Below are 21746 nucleotides of genomic sequence, written 5' to 3' on the forward strand. Positions count from 1 at the left end.
ATCGGAATCTAAAACTGGACTCACAGGAGAGGTTCAAATCATAGAAAGTTAGAGTGTCAGTCCTCTTGTACTTAAGTCGGCATTGTGCCTTTTGAATTTAATTCCGATGCAATTTCTGAGTTTCATCGTCATTGAGAAGGTCCATGGTATACAGTAAACCTGAAGTGAAGCATCGGAATCTAAAACTGAACTCTCAGGAGAGGTTCAAATCATAGAAAGTGAGAGTGTCAGTCCTCTTGTACTTAAGTCGGCATTGTGCCTTTTGTATTAAATTCGGATGCAATTTCTGTGTTTCATCGGCAATAAGAAGGTCCAAGGGATACTGTAAACCTGAAGTGAAGCATGGGAATCTAAAACTGGACTCACAGGAGAGGTTCAAATTAGAGAAAGTTAGAGTGTCAGTCTTCTTTCACTTAAGTCTGCATTGTGCTTTTTGAATTTAATTCCGATGCAATTTCTGTGCTTCCTCCTCAAAAAGAAGGTCCAAGGTATACAGCAAACCTGAAGTGAAGCACCGCAATCTAAAACTGGACTCACAGATGAGGTTCAAATCATAGAAAGTTAGATAGTCAGTCCTCTTGTACTGAAGTCTCATTGTGCCTTTTGTATTAAATTCGGATGCAATTTCTGTGTTTCATTGTCAATAATAAGGTCCAAGGTATACAGTAAACCTGAAGTGAAGCATCGGAATTTAAACTGGACACACAGGAGAGGTTCAAATCACAGAAAGTTAGAGTGTCAGTCCCCTAGTAAGTAAGTCGGCATGTGCCTTTTGAATTTAATTCCGATGCAATTTCTGTGCTTCATCGTCAGCAAGAAGTTCCAAGGGATACACTAAACCTGAAGTGAAGCATCGGAATCTAATACTGGACTGACAGGAGAGGTTCTAATCATAGAAAGTTAGAGTGTCAGTCCTTTTGTACTTATGTCGTCATTGTGCCTCTTGTATTAAATTCGCATGCAATTTCTGTGTTTCATCGTCAATACGATGGTCCAAGGGATACAGTAAACCTGAAGTGAAGCATCGGAATCTAAAACTGGACTCACAAAAGAGGTTCAAATCCTAGAAAGTTAGAGTGTCAGTCCTCTTGTACCTAAGTCATCATTGTGCATTTTGAATTTAATTCCGAAGCACTTTCTGTGCTTCATCGTCGATAAGAAGGTCCAAGGAACACAGTAAACCTGAAGTGAAGCATCGGAATCTAAAACTGGACTCACAGGAGAGGTTCAGATCATAGAAAGTTAAAGTGTCAGTCCTCTTGTACATAATTAGGCATTGTGCCTTTTGTATTAAATTCGGATGCAATTTCTGTGTTTCATCGTCAATACGAAGGTCCAAGGGATACAGTAAACCTGAAGTAAAGCATCAGAATAAAACACTGGACTCACAGAAGAGGTTCAAATCATAGAAAGTTAGAATGTCAGTCCTCTTGTACTTAAGTCGACATTGTGCCTCTTGTATTAAATTCGGACGCAATTTCTGTGTTTCATCGTCGATAAGAAAGTCCAATGTATACAGTAAACCTGAAGTGAAGCATCGGAATCTAAAACTGGACTCACAGGACAGGTTCAAATCATAGAATGTTAGAGTGTCAGTCCTTTTGTACTTAAGTCGTCATTGTGCCTTTTGTATTAAATTCGGATGCAATTTCTGTGCTTCCTCCTCAAAAAGAAGGTCCAAGGTATACAGCAAACCTGAAGTGAAGCACCGCAATCTAAAACTGGACTCACAGATGAGGTTCAAATCATAGACAGTTAGATAGTCTGTCCTCTTGTACTGAAGTCTCATTGTGCCTTTTGTATTAAATTCGGATGCAATTTCTGTGTTTCATTGTCAATAATAAGGTCCAAGGTATACAGTAAACCTGAAGTGAAGCATCGGAATTTAAACTGGACTCACAGGAGAGGTTCAAATCATAGAAAGTTAGAGTGTCAGTCCTCTTGTACTTAAGTCGGCATTGCGCCTTTTGTATTAAAATTCGGATGAAATATCTGTGTTTCATCGTCAATAAGAAGGTCCAAGGTATACAGTAAACCTGAAGTGAAGCATCGGAATCTGAAACTGGACTCACAGGAGAGGTTCAAAGCATAGAAAGTTAGAGTGTCAGTCCTCTTGTACTTAAGTCGGCATTGTGCCTTTTGAATTTAATTCCGATGCAATTTCTGTGCCTCATCGTCAATAAGAAGATCCAAGGGCTACAGTATACCTGAAGTGCAGCATCGGAATCTAACACTAGACTCACAGCATAGGTTCAAATCATAGAAAGTTAGAGTGTCAGTCCACTTGTACTTAAGTCGGCATTGTGCCTTTTGAATTTAATTCCGATGCAATATCTGTGCTTCATCGTCAGCAAGAAGGTCCAAGGGATACACTAAACCTGAAGTGAAGCATCGGAATCTAATACTGGACTGACAGGAGAGGTTCTAATCATAGAAAGTTAGAGTGTCAGTCATTTTGTACTTATGTCGTCATTGTGCCTCTTGTAATAAATTCGCATGCAATTTCTGCGTTTCATCGTCAATACGATGGTCCAAGGGATACAGTAAACCTGAAGTGAAGCATCGGAATCTAAAACTGGACTCACAAAAGAGGTTCAAATCCTAGAAAGTTAGAGTGTCAGTCCTCTTGTACTTAAGTCATCATTGTGCCTTTTGAATTTAATTCCGAAGCACTTTCTGTGCTTCATCGTCGATAAGAAGGTCCAAGGAACACAGTAAACCTGAAGTGAAGCATCGGAATCTAAAACTGGACTCACAGGAAAGGTTCAGATCATAGAAAGTTAAAGTGTCAGTCCTCTTGTACATAAGTCTGCATTGTGTCTTTTGTATTAAATTCGGATGCAATTTCTATGTTTCATCGTCAATAAGAAGGTCCAAGGTATACTGTAAACCTGAAGTGAAGCATCGGAATGTAAAACTGGCCTCACAGGAGAGGTTCATATCATAGAAAGTTAGAGTGTCAGTCCTCTTGTATTTAAGTCGGCATTGTGCCTTTTGTATTAAATTCGGATGCAATTTCTGTGTTTCATCGTCACCAAGATGGTCCAAGGGATACAGTAAACCTGAAGAGAAGCATCGGAATCTAACACTGGCCTTACAGGAGAGGTTCAAATCATAGAAAGTTAGAGTGTCAGTATTCTCTTGTACTTAAGTCGGCATTGTGCCTTTTGTATTAAATTCGGATGCAATTTCTGTGTTTCATCGTCAATAAGAAGGTCCAGGGATACTGTATACCTGAAGTGAAACATGGGAATCTAAAACTGGACTCACAGGAGAGGTTCATATTATAGAAAGTTAGAGTGTCAGTCCTCTTTCACTTAAGTCTGCATTGTGCCTTTTGAATTTAATTCCGATGCAATTTCTGTGCTTCCTCCTCAAAACGAATGTCCAAGGTACACTGTAAACCTGAAGTGAAGCATCGGAATCTAAAACTTGGCTCACAGGACAGGTTCAAATCATAGAAAGTTAGAGTGTCCGTCCTCTTGTACTTAGGTCGGCACTATGCCATTTGAATTTAATTCCTATGCAATATCTGTGTTTCATCGTCAATAAGAAGGTCCAAGAGATACAGTAAACCTGAAGTGAATCATCGGAATCTAAAACTTGACTCACAAGAGAGGTTCAAATCTTAGAAAGTTAAAGTGTCAGTCCTCTTGTAGTTAAGTCGTCATTGTGCCTTTTGAATTTAATTCCGATGCAATTTCTGTGCTTCATCGTCTATAAGAAGGTCCAAGGGACACAGTAAACCTGAAGTGAAGCATCGGAATCTAAAACTGGACTCACAGGAGAGGTTCAGATCATAGAAAGTTAGAGTGTCAGTCCTCTTGTACTTAAGTCGGCATTGTGCCTTTTGTATTAAATTCGGATGCAATTTCTGAGTTTCATCGTCATTGAGAAGGTCCATGGTATACAGTAAACCTGAAGTGAAGCATCGGAATCTAAAACTGAACTCTCAGGAGAGGTTCAAATCATAGAAAGTTAGAGTGTCAGTCCTCTTGTACTTAAGTCGGCATTGTGCCTGTTGAATTTAATTCCGATGCAATTTCTGTGCTTCATCGTCAATAAGAATGTCCAAGGGACACAGTAATCCTGAAGTGAAGCATCGGAATTTAAACTGGACTCACAGGAGAGGTTCAGATCATAGAAAATTAGAGTGTCAGTCCTCTTGTACTTCAGTCGGCATTGTGCCTTTTGTATTAAATTCGGATCCAATTTCTGTGTTTCATCGTCAATAAGAAGGTCGAAGGGATACAGTAAACCTGAAGAGAAGCATCGGAATCTAACACTGGCCTCACAGGAGAGGTTCAAATCATAGAAAGTGAGAGTGTCAGTCCTCTTGTACTTAAGTCGGCATTGTGCCTTTTGTATTAAATTCGGCTGCAATTTCTGTGTTTCATCGTCAATAAGAAGGTCCAAGGGATACAGTAAACCTGAAGTGAAGGATCGGAATCTAAAACTGCACTCACAGGAGAGGTTCAAATCATAGAAAGTGAGAGTGTCAGTCCTCTTGTACTTAAGTCGGCAGTGTGCCTTTTGTGTTAAATTCGGATGCATTTTCTGTGTTTCATCGTCAATAAGAAGGTCCAAGGGATACTGTAAACCTGAAGTGAGGCATCGGAATCTAAAACTGGACTCACAGGAGAGGTTCAAATCATAGAAAGTTAGAGTGTCAGTCCTCTTGTACTTAAGTCGGCATTGTGCCTTTTGAATTTAATTCCGATGCAATTTCTGAGTTTCATCGTCATTGAGAAGGTCCTTGGTATACAGTAAACCTGAAGTGAAGCATCGGAATCTAAAACTGAACTCTCAGGAGAGGTTCAAATCATAGAAAGTGAGAGTGTCAGTCCTCTTGTACTTAAGTCGGCATTGTGCCTTTTGTATTAAATTCGGATGCAATTTCTGTGTTTCATCGGCAATAAGAAGGTCCAAGGGATACTGTAAACCTGAAGTGAAGCATGGGAAGCTAAAACTGGACTCACAGGAGAGGTTCAAATTAGAGAAAGTTAGAGTGTCAGTCTTCTTTCACTTAAGTCTGCATTGTGCTTTTTGAATTTAATTCCGATGCAATTTCTGTGCTTCCTCCTCAAAAAGAAGGTCCAAGGTATACAGCAAACCTGAAGTGAAGCACCGCAATCTAAAACTGGACTCACAGATGAGGTTCAAATCATAGAAAGTTAGATAGTCAGTCCTCTTGTACTGAAGTCTCATTGTGCCTTTTGTATTAAATTCGGATGCAATTTCTGTGTTTCATTGTCAATAATAAGGTCCAAGGTATACAGTAAACCTGAAGTGAAGCATCGGAATTTAAACTGGACACACAGGAGAGGTTCAAATCATAGAAAGTTAGAGTGTCAGTCCCCTAGTAAGTAAGTCGGCATGTGCCTTTTGAATTTAATTCCGATGCAATTTCTGTGCTTCATCGTCAGCAAGAAGTTCCAAGGGATACACTAAACCTGAAGTGAAGCAGCGAAATCTAATACTGGACTGACAGGAGAGGTTCTAATCATAGAAAGTTAGAGTGTCAGTCCTTTTGTACTTATGTCGTCATTGTGCCTCTTGTATTAAATTCGCATGCAATTTCTGTGTTTCATCGTCAATACGATGGTCCAAGGGATACAGTAAACCTGAAGTGAAGCATCGGAATCTAAAACTGGACTCACAAAAGAGGTTCAAATCCTAGAAAGTTAGAGTGTCAGTCCTCTTGTACTTAAGTCATCATTGTGCCTTTTGAATTTAATTCCGAAGCACTTTCTGTGCTTCATCGTCGATAAGAAGGTCCAAGGAACACAGTAAACCTGAAGTGAAGCATCGGAATCTAAAACTGGACTCACAGGAGAGGTTCAGATCATAGAAAGTTAAAGTGTCAGTCCTCTTGTACATAAGTCGGCATTGTGCCTTTTGTATTAAATTCGGATGCAATTTCTGTGTTTCATCGTCAATACGAAGGTCCAAGGGATACAGTAAACCTGAAGTAAAGCATCAGAATAAAACACTGGACTCACAGAAGAGGTTCAAATCATAGAAAGTTAGAATGTCAGTCCTCTTGTACTTAAGTCGACATTGTGCCTCTTGTATTAAATTCGGACGCAATTTCTGTGTTTCATCGTCGATAAGAAAGTCCAATGTATACAGTAAACCTGAAGTGAAGCATCGGAATCTAAAACTGGACTCACAGGACAGGTTCAAATCATAGAAAGTTAGAGTGTCAGTCCTTTTGTACTTAAGTCGTCATTGTGCCTTTTGTATTAAATTCGGATGCAATTTCTGTGCTTCCTCCTCAAAAAGAAGGTCCAAGGTATACAGCAAACCTGAAGTGAAGCACCGCAATCTAAAACTGGACTCACAGATGAGGTTCAAATCATAGAAAGTTAGATAGTCAGTCCTCTTGTACTGAAGTCTCATTGTGCCTTTTGTATTAAATTCGGATGCAATTTCTGTGTTTCATTGTCAATAATAAGGTCCAAGGTATACAGTAAACCTGAAGTGAAGCATCGGAATTTAAACTGGACTCACAGGAGAGGTTCAAATCATAGAAAGTTAGAGTGTCAGTCCTCTTGTACTTAAGTCGGCATTGCGCCTTTTGTATTAAAATTCGGATGAAATATCTGTGTTTCATCGTCAATAAGAAGGTCCAAGGTATACAGTAAACCTGAAGTGAAGCATCGGAATCTGAAACTGGACTCACAGGAGAGGTTCAAAGCATAGAAAGTTAGAGTGTCAGTCCTCTTGTACTTAAGTCGGCATTGTGCCTTTTGAATTTAATTCCGATGCAATTTCTGTGCTTCATCGTCAATAAGAAGATCCAAGGGATACAGTAAACCTGAAGTGCAGCATCGGAATCTAACACTAGACTCACAGCATAAGTTCAAATCATAGAAAGTTAGAGTGTTAGTCCACTTGTACTTAAGTCGGCATTGTGCCTTTTGAATTTAATTCCGATGCAATTTCTGTGCTTCATCGTCAGCAAGAAGGTCCAAGGGATACACTAAACCTGAAGTGAAGCACCGCAATCTAAAACTGGACTCACAGATGAGGTTCAAATCATAGACAGTTAGATAGTCAGTCCTCTTGTACTGAAGTCTCATTGTGCCTTTTGTATTAAATTCGGATGCAATTTCTGTGTTTCATTGTCAATAATAAGGTCCAAGGTATACAGTAAACCTGAAGTGAAGCATCGGAATTTAAACTGGAATCTCAGGAGAGGTTCAAATCATAGAAAGTTAGAGTGTCAGTCCTCTTGTACTTAAGTCGGCATTGCGCCTTTTGTATTAAAATTCGGATGAAATTTCTGTGTTTCATCGTCAATAAGAAGGTCCAAGGTATACTTTAAACCTGAAGTGAAGCATCGGAATCTGAAACTGGACTCACAGGAGAGGTTCAAAGCATAGAAAGTTAGAGTGTCAGTCCTCTTGTACTTAAGTCGGCATTGTGCCTTTTGAATTTAATTCCGATGCAATTTCTGTGCTTCATCGTCAATAAGAAGATCCAAGGGCTACAGTAAACCTGAAGTGCAGCATCGGAATCTAACACTAGACTCACAGCATAGGTTCAAATCATAGAAAGTTAGAGTGTCAGTCCACTTGTACTTAAGTCGGCATTGTGCCTTTTGAATTTAATTCCGATGCAATTTCTGTGCTTCATCGTCAGCAAGAAGGTCCAAGGGATACACTAAACCTGAAGTGAAGCTTCGGAATCTAATACTGGACTGACAGGAGAGGTTCTAATCATAGAAAGTTAGAGTGTCAGTCATTTTGTACTTATGTCGTCATTGTGCCTCTTGTAATAAATTCGCATGCAATTTCTGTGTTTCATCGTCAATACGATGGTCCAAGGGATACAGTAAACCTGAAGTGAAGCATCGGAATCTAAAACTGGACTCACAAAAGAGGTTCAAATCCTAGAAAGTTAGAGTGTCAGTCCTCTTGTACTTAAGTCATCGTTGTGCCTTTTGAATTTAATTCCGAAGCACTTTCTGTGCTTCATCGTCGATAAGAAGGTCCAAGGAACACAGTAAACCTGAAGTGAAGCATCGGAAACTAAAACTGGACTCACAGGAAAGGTTCAGATCATAGAAAGTTAAAGTGTCAGTCCTCTTGTACATAAGTCTGCATTGTGTCTTTTGTATTAAATTCGGATGCAATTTCTATGTTTCATCGTCAATAAGAAGGTCCAAGGTATACTGTAAACCTGAAGTGAAGCATCGGAATGTAAAACTGGCCTCACAGGAGAGGTTCATATCATAGAAAGTTAGAGTGTCAGTCCTCTTGTATTTAAGTCGGCATTGTGCCTTTTGTATTAAATTCGGATGCAATTTCTGTGTTTCATCGTCACCAAGATGGTCCAAGGGATACAGTAAACCTGAAGAGAAGCATCGGAATCTAACACTGGCCTTACAGGAGAGGTTCAAATCATAGAAAGTTAGAGTGTCAGTATTCTCTTGTACTTAAGTCGGCATTGTGCCTTTTGTATTAAATTCGGATGCAATTTCTGTGTTTCATCGTCAATAAGAAGGTCCAGGGATACTGTAAACCTGAAGTGAAACATGGGAATCTAAAACTGGACTCACAGGAGTGGTTCATATTATAGAAAGTTAGAGTGTCAGTCCTCTTTCACTTAAGTCTGCATTGTGCCTTTTGAATTTAATTCCGATGCAATTTCTGTGCTTCCTCCTCAAAACGAATGTCCAAGGTACACTGTAAACCTGAAGTGAAGCATCGGAATCTAAAACTTGGCTCACAGGACAGGTTCAAATCATAGAAAGTTAGAGTGTCCGTCCTCTTGTACTTAAGTCGGCACTATGCCATTTGAATTTAATTCCTATGCAATATCTGTGTTTCATCGTCAATAAGAAGGTCCAAGAGATACAGTAAACCTGAAGTGAATCATCGGAATCTAAAACTTGACTCACAAGAGAGGTTCAATTCTTAGAAAGTTAAAGTGTCAGTCCTCTTGTAGTTAAGTCGTCATTGTGCCTTTTGAATTTAATTCCGATGCAATTTCTGTGCTTCATCGTCTATAAGAAGGTCCAAGGGACACAGTAAACCTGAAGTGAAGCATCGGAATCTAAAACTGGACTCACAGGAGAGGTTCAGATCATAGAAAGTTAGAGTGTCAGTCCTCTTGTACTTAAGTCGGCATTGTGCCTTTTGTATTAAATTCGGATGCAATTTCTGAGTTTCATCGTCATTGAGAAGGTCCATGGTATACAGTAAACCTGAAGTGAAGCATCGGAATCTAAAACTGAACTCTCAGGAGAGGTTCAAATCATAGAAAGTTAGAGTGTCAGTCCTCTTGTACTTAAGTCGGCATTGTGCCTGTTGAATTTAATTCCGATGCAATTTCTGTGCTTCATCGTCAATAAGAAGGTCCAAGGGACACAGTAAACCTGAAGTGAAGCATCGGAATTTAAACTGGACTCACAGGAGAGGTTCAGATCATAGAAAATTAGAGTGTCAGTCCTCTTGTACTTCAGTCGGCATTGTGCCTTTTGTATTAAATTCGGATGCAATTTCTGTGTTTCATCGTCAATAAGAAGGTCGAAGGGATACAGTAAACCTGAAGAGAAGCATCGGAATCTAACACTGGCCTCACAGGAGAGGTTCAAATCATAGAAAGTGAGAGTGTCAGTCCTCTTGTACTTAAGTCGGCATTGTGCCTTTTGTATTAAATTCGGCTGCAATTTCTGTGTTTCATCGTCAATAAGAAGGTCCAAGGGATACAGGAAACCTGAAGTGAAGGATCGGAATCTAAAACTGCACTCACAGGAGAGGTTCAAATCATAGAAAGTGAGAGTGTCAGTCCTCTTGTACTTAAGTCGGCAGTGTGCCTTTTGTGTTAAATTCGGATGCATTTTCTGTGTTTCATCGTCAATAAGAAGGTCCAAGGGATACTGTAAACCTGAAGTGAGGCATCGGAATCTAAAACTGGACTCACAGGAGAGGTTCAAATCATAGAAAGTTAGAGTGTCAGTCCTCTTGTACTTAAGTCGGCATTGTGCCTTTTGAATTTAATTCCGATGCAATTTCTGAGTTTCATCGTCATTGAGAAGGTCCATGGTATACAGTAAACCTGAAGTGAAGCATCGGAATCTAAAACTGAACTCTCAGGAGAGGTTCAAATCATAGAAAGTTACAGTGTCAGTCCTCTTGTACTTAAGTCGGCATTGTGCCTTTTGAATTTAATTCCGATGCAATTTCTGTGCTTCATCGTCAATAAGAAGGTCCAAGGGACACAGTAAACCTGAAGTGAAGCATCGGAATTTAAACTGGACTCACAGGAGAGGTTCAGATCATAGAAAATTAGAGTGTCAGACCTCTTGTACTTCAGTCGGCATTGTGCCTTTTGTATTAAATTCGGATGCAATATCTGTGTTTCATCTTCAATAAGAAGGTCGAAGGGATACAGTAAACCTGAAGTGAAGCATCGGAAGCTGACAGTGGTATAACAGGAGAGGTTCAAATCATAGAAAGTTAGAGTGTCAGTCCTCTTGTACTTAAGTCAGCATTGTGCCTTTTGTATTAAATTCGGATGCAATTTCTGTGTTTCATTGTCAATGAGAAGGTCCATGGTATACAGTAAACCTGAAGTGAAGCATCGGAATCTAAAACTGAACTCTCAGGAGAGGTTCAAATCACAGAAAGTTAGAGTGTCAGTCCGCTTGTACTTAAGTCGGCATTGTGCTTTTGTATTAAATTCGGATGCAATTTCTGTGTTTCATCGTCAATAAGAAGGTCCAAGGTATACAGTTAACCTCAAGTGAAGCATCCGAATTTAAACTGGACTCACAGGAGAGGTTCAAATCATAGACAGTTAGAGTGTCAGTCCTCTTGTACTTAAGTCGGCATTCTGCCTTATGTTTTAAAATTCGGATGCAATTTCTGGGTTTCATCGTCAATAAGAAGGTACAAGGTATACAATAAACCTGAAGTGAAGCATCGGAATTTAAAACTGGTCTCACAGGAGGGGTTCAAATCATAGAAAATTAGAGTGTCAGTCCTCTTGTACTTAAGTCGGCATTCTGCCTTATGTTTTAAAATTCGGATGCAATTTCTGTGTTTCATCGTCAATAAGAAGGTCCAAGGGATGCAGTAAACCTGAAGTGAAGCATCGGAACCTAAAACTGAACTCACAGGATAGGTTCAAATCATAGAAAGTTGGAGCGTCAGTCCTCTTGTACTTAAGTCGGCATTGTGCTTTTTGAATTTAACTCCTATGCAATTTCTGTGCTTCATCGTCAATAAAGTCATAGGGATACAGTAAACCTGAAGTGAAGCATCGGAATCTAAAACTGGACTCACAGGACAGGTTCAAGTCATAGAAAGTTAGAGTGTCAGTCCTTTTGCACTTAAGTCGTCATTGTGCCTTTTGTATTAAATTCGGATGCAATTTCTGCGTTTCATCGTCAATAAGATGGTCCAAGGGATACAGTAAACCTGAAGTGAAGCATCGGAATCTAATACTGGACTCACAGAAGAGGTTCAAATCCTAGAAAGTTAGAGTGTCAGTCCTCTTGTACTTAAGTCAGCATTGTGCCTTTTGAATTTAATTCCGAAGCACTTTCTGTGCTTCATCGTCGATAAGAAGGTCCAACGGATACAGTAAACCTGAAGAGAAGCATCGGAATCTAACACTGGCCTGACAGGAGTGGTTCAAATCATAGAAAGTAAGAGTGTCAGTCCCCTTTTACTTAAGTCGGCATTGTGCCTTTTGAATTTAATTCCGATGCAATTTCTTTGCTTCATCGTCAATAAGAAGGTCCAAGGGGTACAGTAAACCTGAAGTGAAGCATCGGAATCTAAAACTGAACTAACAGGAGAGGTTGAAATCATAGAAATTTAGAGTGTCAGTCCTCTTGTACTTATGTCTGCATTGGGCCGTCTGTGTTAAATTCGGATGCAATTTCTGTGTTTCATCGTCAATAAGAAGGTCCAAGGGATGCAGCAAACCTGAAGTGAAGCATCGGAATCTAAAACTGAACTCACAGGATAGGTTCAAATCATAGAAAGTTGGAGCGTCAGTCCTCTTGTACTTAAGTCGGCATTGTGCCTTTTGAATTTAACCCCGATGCAATTTCTGTGCTTCATCGTCATTAATGTCATAGGGATACAGTAAACCTGAAGTGAAGCATCGGAATCTAAAACTGGACTCACAGGACAGGTTCAAATCATAGAAAGTTAGAGTGTCAGTCCTTTTGTACTTAAGTCGTCATTGTGCCTCTTGTATTAAATTCGGATGCAATTTCTATGTTTCATCGTCAATAAGAAGGTCCAAGGTATACAGTAAACCTGCAGTGAAGCATCGGAATCTAAAACTGGACTCACAGGAGACGTTCAAATCATAGAAGGTGAGAGTGTCAGTCCTCTTGTACTTAAGTCTTCATTGTGCCTTTTGTATTAAATTCGGATGCAATTTCTGTGTTTCATCGGCAATAAGAAGGTCCAAGGGATACTGTAAACCTGAAGTGAAGCATGGGAATCTAAAACTGGACTCACAGGAGAGGTTCAAATTAGAGAAAGTTAGAGTGTCAGTCCTCTTTCACTTAAGTCTGCATTGTGCTTTTTGAATTTAATTCCGATGCAATTTCTGTGCTTCCTCCTCAAAAAGAAGGTCCAAGGTATACAGCAAACCTGAAGTGAAGCACCGCAATCTAAAACTGGACTCACAGATGAGGTTCAAATCATAAAAATTAGATAGTCAGTCCTCTTGTACTGAAGTCTCATTGTGCCTTTTGTATTAAATTCGGATGCAATTTCTGTGATTCATTGTCAATAATAAGGTCCAAGGTATACAGTAAACCTAAGTGAAGCATCGGAATTTAAACTGGACACACAGGAGAGGTTCAAATCATAGAAAGTTAGCGTGTCAGTCCCCTAGTAAGTAAGTCGGCATGTGCCTTTTGAATTTAATTCCGATGCAATTTCTGTGCTTCATCGTCAGCAAGAAGTTCCAAGGGACACACTAAACCTGAAGTGAAGCATCGGAATCTAATACTGGACTGACAGGAGAGGTTCTAATCATAGAAAGTTAGAGTGTCAGTCCTTTTGTACTTAAGTCGTCATTGTGCCTTTTGTATTAAATTCGGATGCAATTTCTGCGTTTCATCGTCAATAAGATGGTCCATGGGATACAGTAAACCTGAAGTGATGCATCGGAATCTAAAACTGAACTCACAGAAGAGGTTCAAATCCTAGAAAGTTAGAGTGTCAGTCCTCTTGTACTTAAGTCAGCATTGTGCCTTTTGAATTTAATTCCGAAGCACTTTCTGTGCTTCATCGTTGATAAGAAGGTCCAAGGATACAGTAAACCTGAAGAGAAGCATCGGAATCTAACACTGGCCTTACAGGAGAGGTTCAAATCATAGAAAGTGAGAGTGTCAGTCCCCTTGTACTGAAGTCGGCATTGTGCCTTTTGTATTAAATTCGGCTGCAATTTCTGTGTTTCATCGTCAATAAGAAGGTCCAAGGGATACAGTAAACCTGAAGTGAAGGATCGGAATCTAAAACTGCACTCACAGGAGAGGTTCAAATCATAGAAAGTGAGAGTGACAGTCCTCTTGTACTTAAGTCGGCAGTGTGCCTTTTGTGTTAAATTCGGATGCATTTTCTGTGTTTCTTCGTCAATAAGAAGGTCCAAGGGATACTGTAAACCTGAAAAGAGGCATCGGAATCTAAAACTGGACTCACAGGAGAGGTTCAGCTCATAGAAAGTTAGAGTGTCAGTCCTCTTGTACTTAAGTCGGCATTGTGCCTTTTGTATTAAATTCGGCTGCAATTTCTATGTTTCATCGTCAATAAGAAGGTCCAAGGTATACAGTAAACCTGCAGTGAAGCATCGGAATCTAAAACTGGACTCACAGGAGACGTTCAAATCATAGAAAGTGAGGGTGTCAGTCCTCTTGTACTTAAGTCGGCATTGTGCCTTTTGTATTAAATTCGGATGCAATTTCTGTGTTTCATCGGCAATAAGAAGGTCCAAGGGATACTGTAAACCTGAAGTGAAGCATGGGAATCTAAAACTGGACTCACAGGAGAGGTTCAAATTAGAGAAAGTTAGAGTGTCAGTCCTCTTTCACTTAAGTCTGCATTGTGATTTTTGAATTTAATTCCGATGCAATTTCTGTGCTTCCTCCTCAAAAAGAAGGTCCAAGGTATACAGCAAACCTGAAGTGAAGCACCGCAATCTAAAACTGGACTCACAGATGAGGTTCAAATCATAGAAAGTTAGATAGTCAGTCCTCTTGTACTGAAGTCTCATTGTGCCTTTTGTATTAAATTCGGATGCAATTTCTGTGTTTCATTGTCAATAATAAGGTCCAAGGTATACAGTAAACCTGAAGTGAAGCATCGGAATTTAAACTGGACTCACAGGAGAGCTTCAAATCATAGAAAGTTAGAGTGTCAGTCCTCTTGTACTTAAGTCGGCATTGCGCCTTTTGTATTAAAATTCGGATGAAATTTCTGTGTTTCATCGTCAATAAGAAGGTCCAAGGTATACAGTAAACCTGAAGTGAAGCATCGGAATCTGAAACTGGACTCACAGGAGAGGTTCAAAGCATAGAAAGTTAGAGTGTCAGTCCTCTTGTACTTAAGTCGGCATTGTGCCTTTTGAATTTAATTCCGATGCAATTTCTGTGCTTCATCGTCAATAAGAAGATCCAAGGGATACAGTAAACCTGAAGTGCAGCATCGGAATCTAACACTAGACTCACAGCATAGGTTCAAATCATAGAAAGTTAGAGTGTCAGTCCACTTGTACTTAAGTCGGCATTGTGCCTTTTGAATTTAATTCCGATGCAATTTCTGTGCTTCATCGTCAGCAAGAAGGTCCAAGGGATACACTAAACCTGAAGTGAAGCACCGCAATATAAAACTGGACTCACAGATGAGGTTCAAATCATAGAAAGTTAGATAGTCAGTCCTCTTGTACTGAAGTCTTATTGTGCCTTTTGTATTAAATTCGGATGCAATTTCTGTGTTTCATTGTCAATAATAAGGTCCAAGGTATACAGTAAACCTGAAGTGAAGCATCGGAATTTAAACTGGACTCACAGGAGAGGTTCAAATCATAGAAAGTTAGAGTGTCAGTCCTCTTGTACTTAAGTCGGCATTGCGCCTTTTGTATTAAAATTCGGATGAAATTTCTGTGTTTCATCGTCAATAAGAAGGTCCAAGGTATACAGTAAACCTGACGTGAAGCATCGGAATCTGAAACTGGACTCACAGGAGAGGTTCAAAGCATAGAAAGTTAGAGTGTCGGTCCTCTTGTACTTAAGTCGGCATTGTGCCTTTTCAATTTAATTCCGATGCAATTTCTGTGCTTCATCGTCAATAAGAAGATCCAAGGGATACAGTAAACCTGAAGTGCAGCATCGGAATCTAACACTAGACTCACAGCATAGGTTCAAATCATAGAAAGTTAGAGTGTCAGTCCACTTGTACTTAAGTCGGCATTGTGCCTTTTGAACTTAATTCCGATGCAATTTCTGTGCTTCATCGTCAGCAAGAAGGTCCAAGGGATACACTAAACCTGAAGTGAAGCATCGGAATCTAATACTGGACTGACAGGAGAGGTTCTAATCATAGAAAGTTAGAGTGTCAGTCCTTTTGTACTTATGTCGTCATTGTGCCTCTTGTATTAAATTCGCATGCAATTTCTGTGTTTCATCGTCAATACGATGGTCCAAGGGATACAGTAAACCTGAAGTGAAGCATCGGAATCTAAAACTGGACTCACAAAAGAGGTTCAAATCCTAGAAAGTTAGAGTGTCAGTCCTCTTGTACTTAAGTCATCATTGTGCCTTTTGAATTTAATTCCGAAGCACTTTCTGAGCTTCATCGTCGATAAGAAGGTCCAAGGAACACAGTAAACCTGAAGTGAAGCATCGGAATCTAAAACTGGACTCACAGGAGAGGTTCAGATCATAGAAAGTTAAAGTGTCAGTCCTCTTGTACATAAGTCTGCATTGTGCCTTTTGTATTAAATTCGGATGCAATTTCTATGTTTCATCGTCAATAAGAAGGTCCAAGGTATACTGTAAACCTGAAGTGAAGCATCGAAATGTAAAACTGGCCTCACAGGAGAGGTTCATATCATAGAAAGTTAGAGTGTCAGTCCTCTTGTATTTAAGTCGGCATTGTGCCTTTTGTATTAAATTCGGATGCAATTTCTGTGTTTCATCGTCAATAAGAAGGTCCAGGGATACTGTAAACCTGAAGTGAAACATGGGAATCTAAAACTGGACTCATAGGAGAGGTTCATATTATACAAAGTTAGAGTGTCAGTCCTCTTTCACTTAAGTCTGCATTGTGCCTTTTGAATTTAATTCCGATGCAATTTCTGTGCTTCCTCCTCAAAACGAATGTCCAAGGTACACTGTAAACCTGAAGTGAAGCATCGGAATCTAAAACTTGGCTCACAGGACAGGTTCAAATCATAGAAAGTTAGAGTGTCCGTCCTCTTGTACTTAAGTCGGCACTGTGCCATTTGAATTTAATTCCTATGCAATATCTGTGTTTCATCGTCAATAAGAAGGTCCAAGAGATACAGTAAACCTGAAGTGAAGCATCGGAATCTAAAACTTGACTCACAAGAGAGGTTCAAATCTTAGAAAGTTAAAGTGTCAGTCCTCTTGTAGTTAAGTCGACATTGTGCCTTTTGAATTTAATTCCGATGCAATTTCTGTGCTTCATCGTCTGTAAGAAGGTCCAAGGGACACAGTAAACCTGAAGTGAAGCATCGGAATCTAAAACTGGACTCACAGGAGAGGTTCAGATCATAGAAAGTTAGAGTGTCAGTCCTCTTGTACTTAAGTCGGCATTGTGCCTTTTGTATTAAATTCGGATGCAATTTCTGAGTTTCATCGTCATTGAGAAGGTCCATGGTATACAGTAAACCTGAAGTGAAGCATCGGAATCTAAAACTGAACTCTCAGGAGAGGTTCAAATCATAGAAAGTTAGAGTGTCAGTCCTCTTGTACTTAAGTCAGCATTCTGCCTGTTGAATTTAATTCCGATGCAATTTCTGTGCTTCATCGTCAATAAGAAGGTCCAAGGGACACAGTAAACCTGAAGTGAAGCATCGGAATTTAAACTGGACTCACAGGAGAGGTTCAGATCATAGAAAATTAGAGTGTCAGTCCTCTTGTACTTCAGTCGGCATTGTGCCTTTTGTATTAAATTCGGATGCAATTTCTGTGTTTCATCGTCAATAAGAAGGTCGAAGGGATACAGTAAACCTGAAGAGAAGCATCGGAATCTAACACTGGCCTCACAGGAGAGGTTCAAATCATAGAAAGTGAGAGTGTCAGTCCTCTTGTACTTAAGTCGGCATTGTGCCTTTTGTATTAAATTCGGCTGCAATTTCTGTGTTTCATCGTCAATAAGAAGGTCCAAGGGATACAGTAAACCTGAAGTGAAGGATCGGAATCTAAAACTGCACTCACAGGAGAGGTTCAAATCATAGAAAGTGAGAGTGTCAGTCCTCTTGTACTTAAGTCGGCAGTGTGCCTTTTGTGTTAAATTCGGATGCATTTTCTGTGTTTCATCGTCAATAAGAAGGTCCAAGGGATACTGTAAACCTGAAGTGAGGCATCGGAATCTAAAACTGGACTCACAGGAGAGGTTCAAATCATAGAAAGTTAGAGTGTCAGTCCTCTTGTACTTAAGTCGGCATTGTGCCTTTTGAATTTAATTCCGATGCAATTTCTGAGTTTCATCGTCATTGAGAAGGTCCATGGTATACAGTAAACCTGAAGTGAAGCATCGGAATCTAAAACTGAACTCTCAGGAGAGGTTCAAATCATAGAAAGTTAGAGTGTCAGTCCTCTTGTACTTAAATCGGCATTGTGCCTTTTGAATTTAATTCCGATGCAATTTCTGTGCTTCATCGTCAATAAGAAGGTCCAAGGGACACAGTAAACCTGAAGTGAAGCATCGGAATTTGAACTGGACTCACAGGAGAGGTTCAGATCATAGAAAATTAGAGTGTCAGACCTCTTGTACTTCAGTCGGCATTGTGCCTTTTGTATTAAATTCGGATGCAATATCTGTGTTTCATCGTCAATAAGAAGGTCGAAGGGATACAGTAAACCTGAAGTGAAGCATCGGAAGCTGACAGTGGTATCACAGGAGAGGTTCAAATCATAGAAAGTTAGAGTGTCAGTCCTCTTGTACTTAAGTCAGCATTATGCCTTTTGTATTAAATTCGGATGCAATTTCTGTGTTTCATTGTCAATGAGAAGGTCCATGGTATACAGTAAACCTGAAGTGAAGCATCGGAATCTAAAACTGAACTCTCAGGAGAGGTTCAAATCACAGAAAGTTAGAGTGTCAGTCCTCTTGTACTTAAGTCGGCATTGTGCTTTTGTATTAAATTCGGATGCAATTTCTGTGTTTCATCGTCAATAAGAAGGTCCAAGGTATACAGTTAACCTCAAGTGAAGCATCCGAATTTAAACTGGACTCACAGGAGAGGCTCAAATCATAGACAGTTAGAGTGTCAGTCCTCTTGTACTTAAGTCGGCATTCTGCCTTATGTTTTAAAATTCGGATGCAATTTCTGTGTTTCATCGTCAATAAGAATTTACAAGGTATACAATAAACCTGAAGTGAAGCATCGGAATTTAAAACTGGTCTCACAGGAGGGGTTCAAATCATAGAAAATTAGAGTGTCAGTCCTCTTGTACTTAAATCGGCATTGTGCCTTTTGAATTTAATTCCGATGCAATTTCTTTGCTTCATCGTCAATAAGAAGGTCCAAGGGATACAGTAAACCTGAAGTGAAGCATCGGTATCTAAAACTGGACTAACAGGAGAGGTTGAAATCATAGAAATTTAGAGTGTCAGTCCTCTTGAACTTATGTCTGCATTGGGCCGTCTGTGTTAAATTCGGATGCAGTTTCTGTGTTTCATCGTCAATAAGAAGGTCCAAGGGATGCAGTAAACCTGAAGTGAAGCATCGGAACCTAAAACTGAACTCACAGGATAGGTTCAAATCATAGAAAGTTGGAGCGTCAGTCCTCTTGTACTTAAGTCGGCATTGTGCTTTTTGAATTTAACTCCTATGCAACTTCTGTGCTTCATCGTCAATAAGGTCATAGGGATACAGTAAACCTGAAGTGAAGCATCGGAATCTAAAACTGGACTCACAGGACAGGTTCAAATCATAGAAAGTTAGAGTGTCAGTCCTCTTGTACTTAAGTCGGCATTGTGCCATTTGTATTAAATTCGGCTGCAATTTCTGTGTTTCATCGTCAATAAGATGGTCCAAGGGATACAGTAAACCTGAAGTGAAGGATCGGAATCTAAAACTGCACTTACAGGAGAGGTTCAAATCATAGAAAGTGAGAGTGTCAGTCCTCTTCTACTTAAGTCGGCAGTGTGCCTTTTGTGTTAATTTCGGATGCATTTTCTGTGTATCATCGTCTATAAGAAGGTCCAAGGTATACAGTAAACCTGAAGTGAAGCATCGGAATGTAAAACTGGACTCACAGGAGACGTTCAAATCATAGAAAGTGAGAGTGTCAGTCCTCTTGTACTTAAGTCGGCATTGTGCCTTTTGTATTAAATTCGGATGCAATTTCTGTGTTTCATCGGCAATAAGAAGGTCCAAGGGATACTGTAAACCTGAAGTGAAGCATGGGAATCTAAAACTGGACTCACAGGAGAGGTTCTAATTATAGAAAGTTAGAGTGTCAGTCCTCTTTCACTTAAGTCTGCATTGTGCCTTTTGAATTTAATTCCGATGCAATTTCTGTGCTTCCTCCTCAAAAAGAAGGTCCAAGGTATACAGCAAACCTGAAGTGAAGCACCGGAATCTAAAACTGGACTCACAGATGAGGTTCAAATCATAGAACGTTAGATAGTCAGTCCTCTTGTACTTAAGTCTCATTGTGCCTTTTGTATTAAATTCGGATGCAATTTCTGTGTTTCATTGTCAATAATAAGGTCCAAGGTATACAGTAAACCTGAAGTCAAGCATCGGAATTTAAACTGGACTCACAGGAGAGGTTCAAATCATAGAAAGTTAGAGTGTCAGTCCTCTTGTACTTAAGTCGGCATTGCGCCTTTTGTATTAAAATTCGGATGAAATTTCTGTGTTTCATCGTCAATAAGAAGGTCCAAGGTATACAGTAAACCTGAAGTGAAGCATCGGAATCTGAAACTGGACTCACAGGAGAGGTTCAAAGCATAGAAAGTTAGAGTGTCAGTCCTCTTGTACTTAAGTCGGCATTGTGCCTTTTGAATTTAATTCCGATGCAATTTCTGTGCTTCATCGTCAATAAGAAGATCCAAGGTATACAGTAAACCTGAAGTGAAGCATCGGAATCTAACACTAGACTCACAGCATAGGTTCAAATCATAGAAAGTTAGAGTGTCAGTCCTCTTGTACTTAAGTCGGCATTGTGCCTTTTGAATTTAATTCCGATGCAATTTCTGTGCTTCATCGTCAACAAGAAGGTCCAAGGGATACACTAAACCTGAAGTGAAGCATCGGAATCTAAAACTGGACTCACAGGACAGGTTCAAGTCATAGAAAGTTAGAGTGTCAGCCCTTTTGTACTTAAGTCGTCATTGAGCCTTTTGTATTAAATTCGGATGCAATTTCTGCGTTTCATCGTCAATAAGATGGTCCAAGGGATACAGTAAACCTGAAGTGAAGCATCGGAATCTAATACTGGACTCACAGAAGAGGTTCAAATCCTAGAAAGTTAGAGTGTCAGTCCTCTTGTACTTAAGTCAGCATTGTGCCTTTTGAATTTAATTCCGAAGCACTTTCTGTGCTTCATCGTCGATAAGAAGGTCCAAGGGATACAGTAAACCTGAAGAGAAGCATCGGAATCTAACACTGGCCTCACAGGAGAGGTTCAAATCATAGAAAGTGAGAGTGTCAGTCCTCTTGTACTTAAGTCGGCATTGTGCCTTTTGTATTTAATTCGGCTGCAATTTCTGTGTTTCATCGGCAATAAGATGGTCCAAGGGATACAGTAAACCTGAAGTGAAGGATCGGAATCTAAAACTGCACTCACAGGACAGGTTCAAATCATAGAAAGTGAGAGTGTCAGTCCTCTTCTACTTAAGTCGGCAGTGTGCCTTTTGTGTTAAATTCGGATGCATTTTCTGTGTTTCATCGTCAATAAGAAGGTCCAAGGGATACTGTAAACCTGAAGTGAGGCATCGGAATCTAAAACTGGACTCACAGGAGAGGTTCAAATCATAGAAAGTTAGAGTGTCAGACCTCTTGTACTTAAGTCGGCATTGTGCCTTTTGTATTAAATTCGGATGCAATTTCTATGTTTCATCGTCAATAAGAAGGTCCAAGGTATACAGTAAACCCGAAGTGAAGCATCGGAATCTAAAACTGGACTCACAGGAGACGTGCAAATCATAGAAAGTGAGAGTGTCAGTCCTGTTGTACTTAAGTCGGCATCGTGCCTTTTGTATTAAATTCGGATGCAATTTCTGTGTTTCATCGGCAATAAGAAGGTCCAAGGGATACTGTAAACCTGAAGTGAAGCATGGGAATCTAAAACTGGACTCACAGGAGAGGTTCAAATTATAGTAAGTTAGAGTGTCAGTCCTCTTTCCCTTAAGTCTGCATTGTGCCTTTTGAATTTAATTCCGATGCAATTTCTGTGCTTCCTCCTCAAAAAGAAGGTCCAAGGTATACAGCAAACCTGAAGTGAAGCACCGCAATCTAAAACTGGACTCACAGATGAGGTTCAAATCATAGAAAGTTAGATAGTCTCT

Source organism: Schistocerca americana, unplaced genomic scaffold, assembly GCF_021461395.2.
Source record: "Schistocerca americana isolate TAMUIC-IGC-003095 unplaced genomic scaffold, iqSchAmer2.1 HiC_scaffold_44, whole genome shotgun sequence".
Classification (NCBI taxonomy): domain Eukaryota; kingdom Metazoa; phylum Arthropoda; class Insecta; order Orthoptera; family Acrididae; genus Schistocerca; species Schistocerca americana.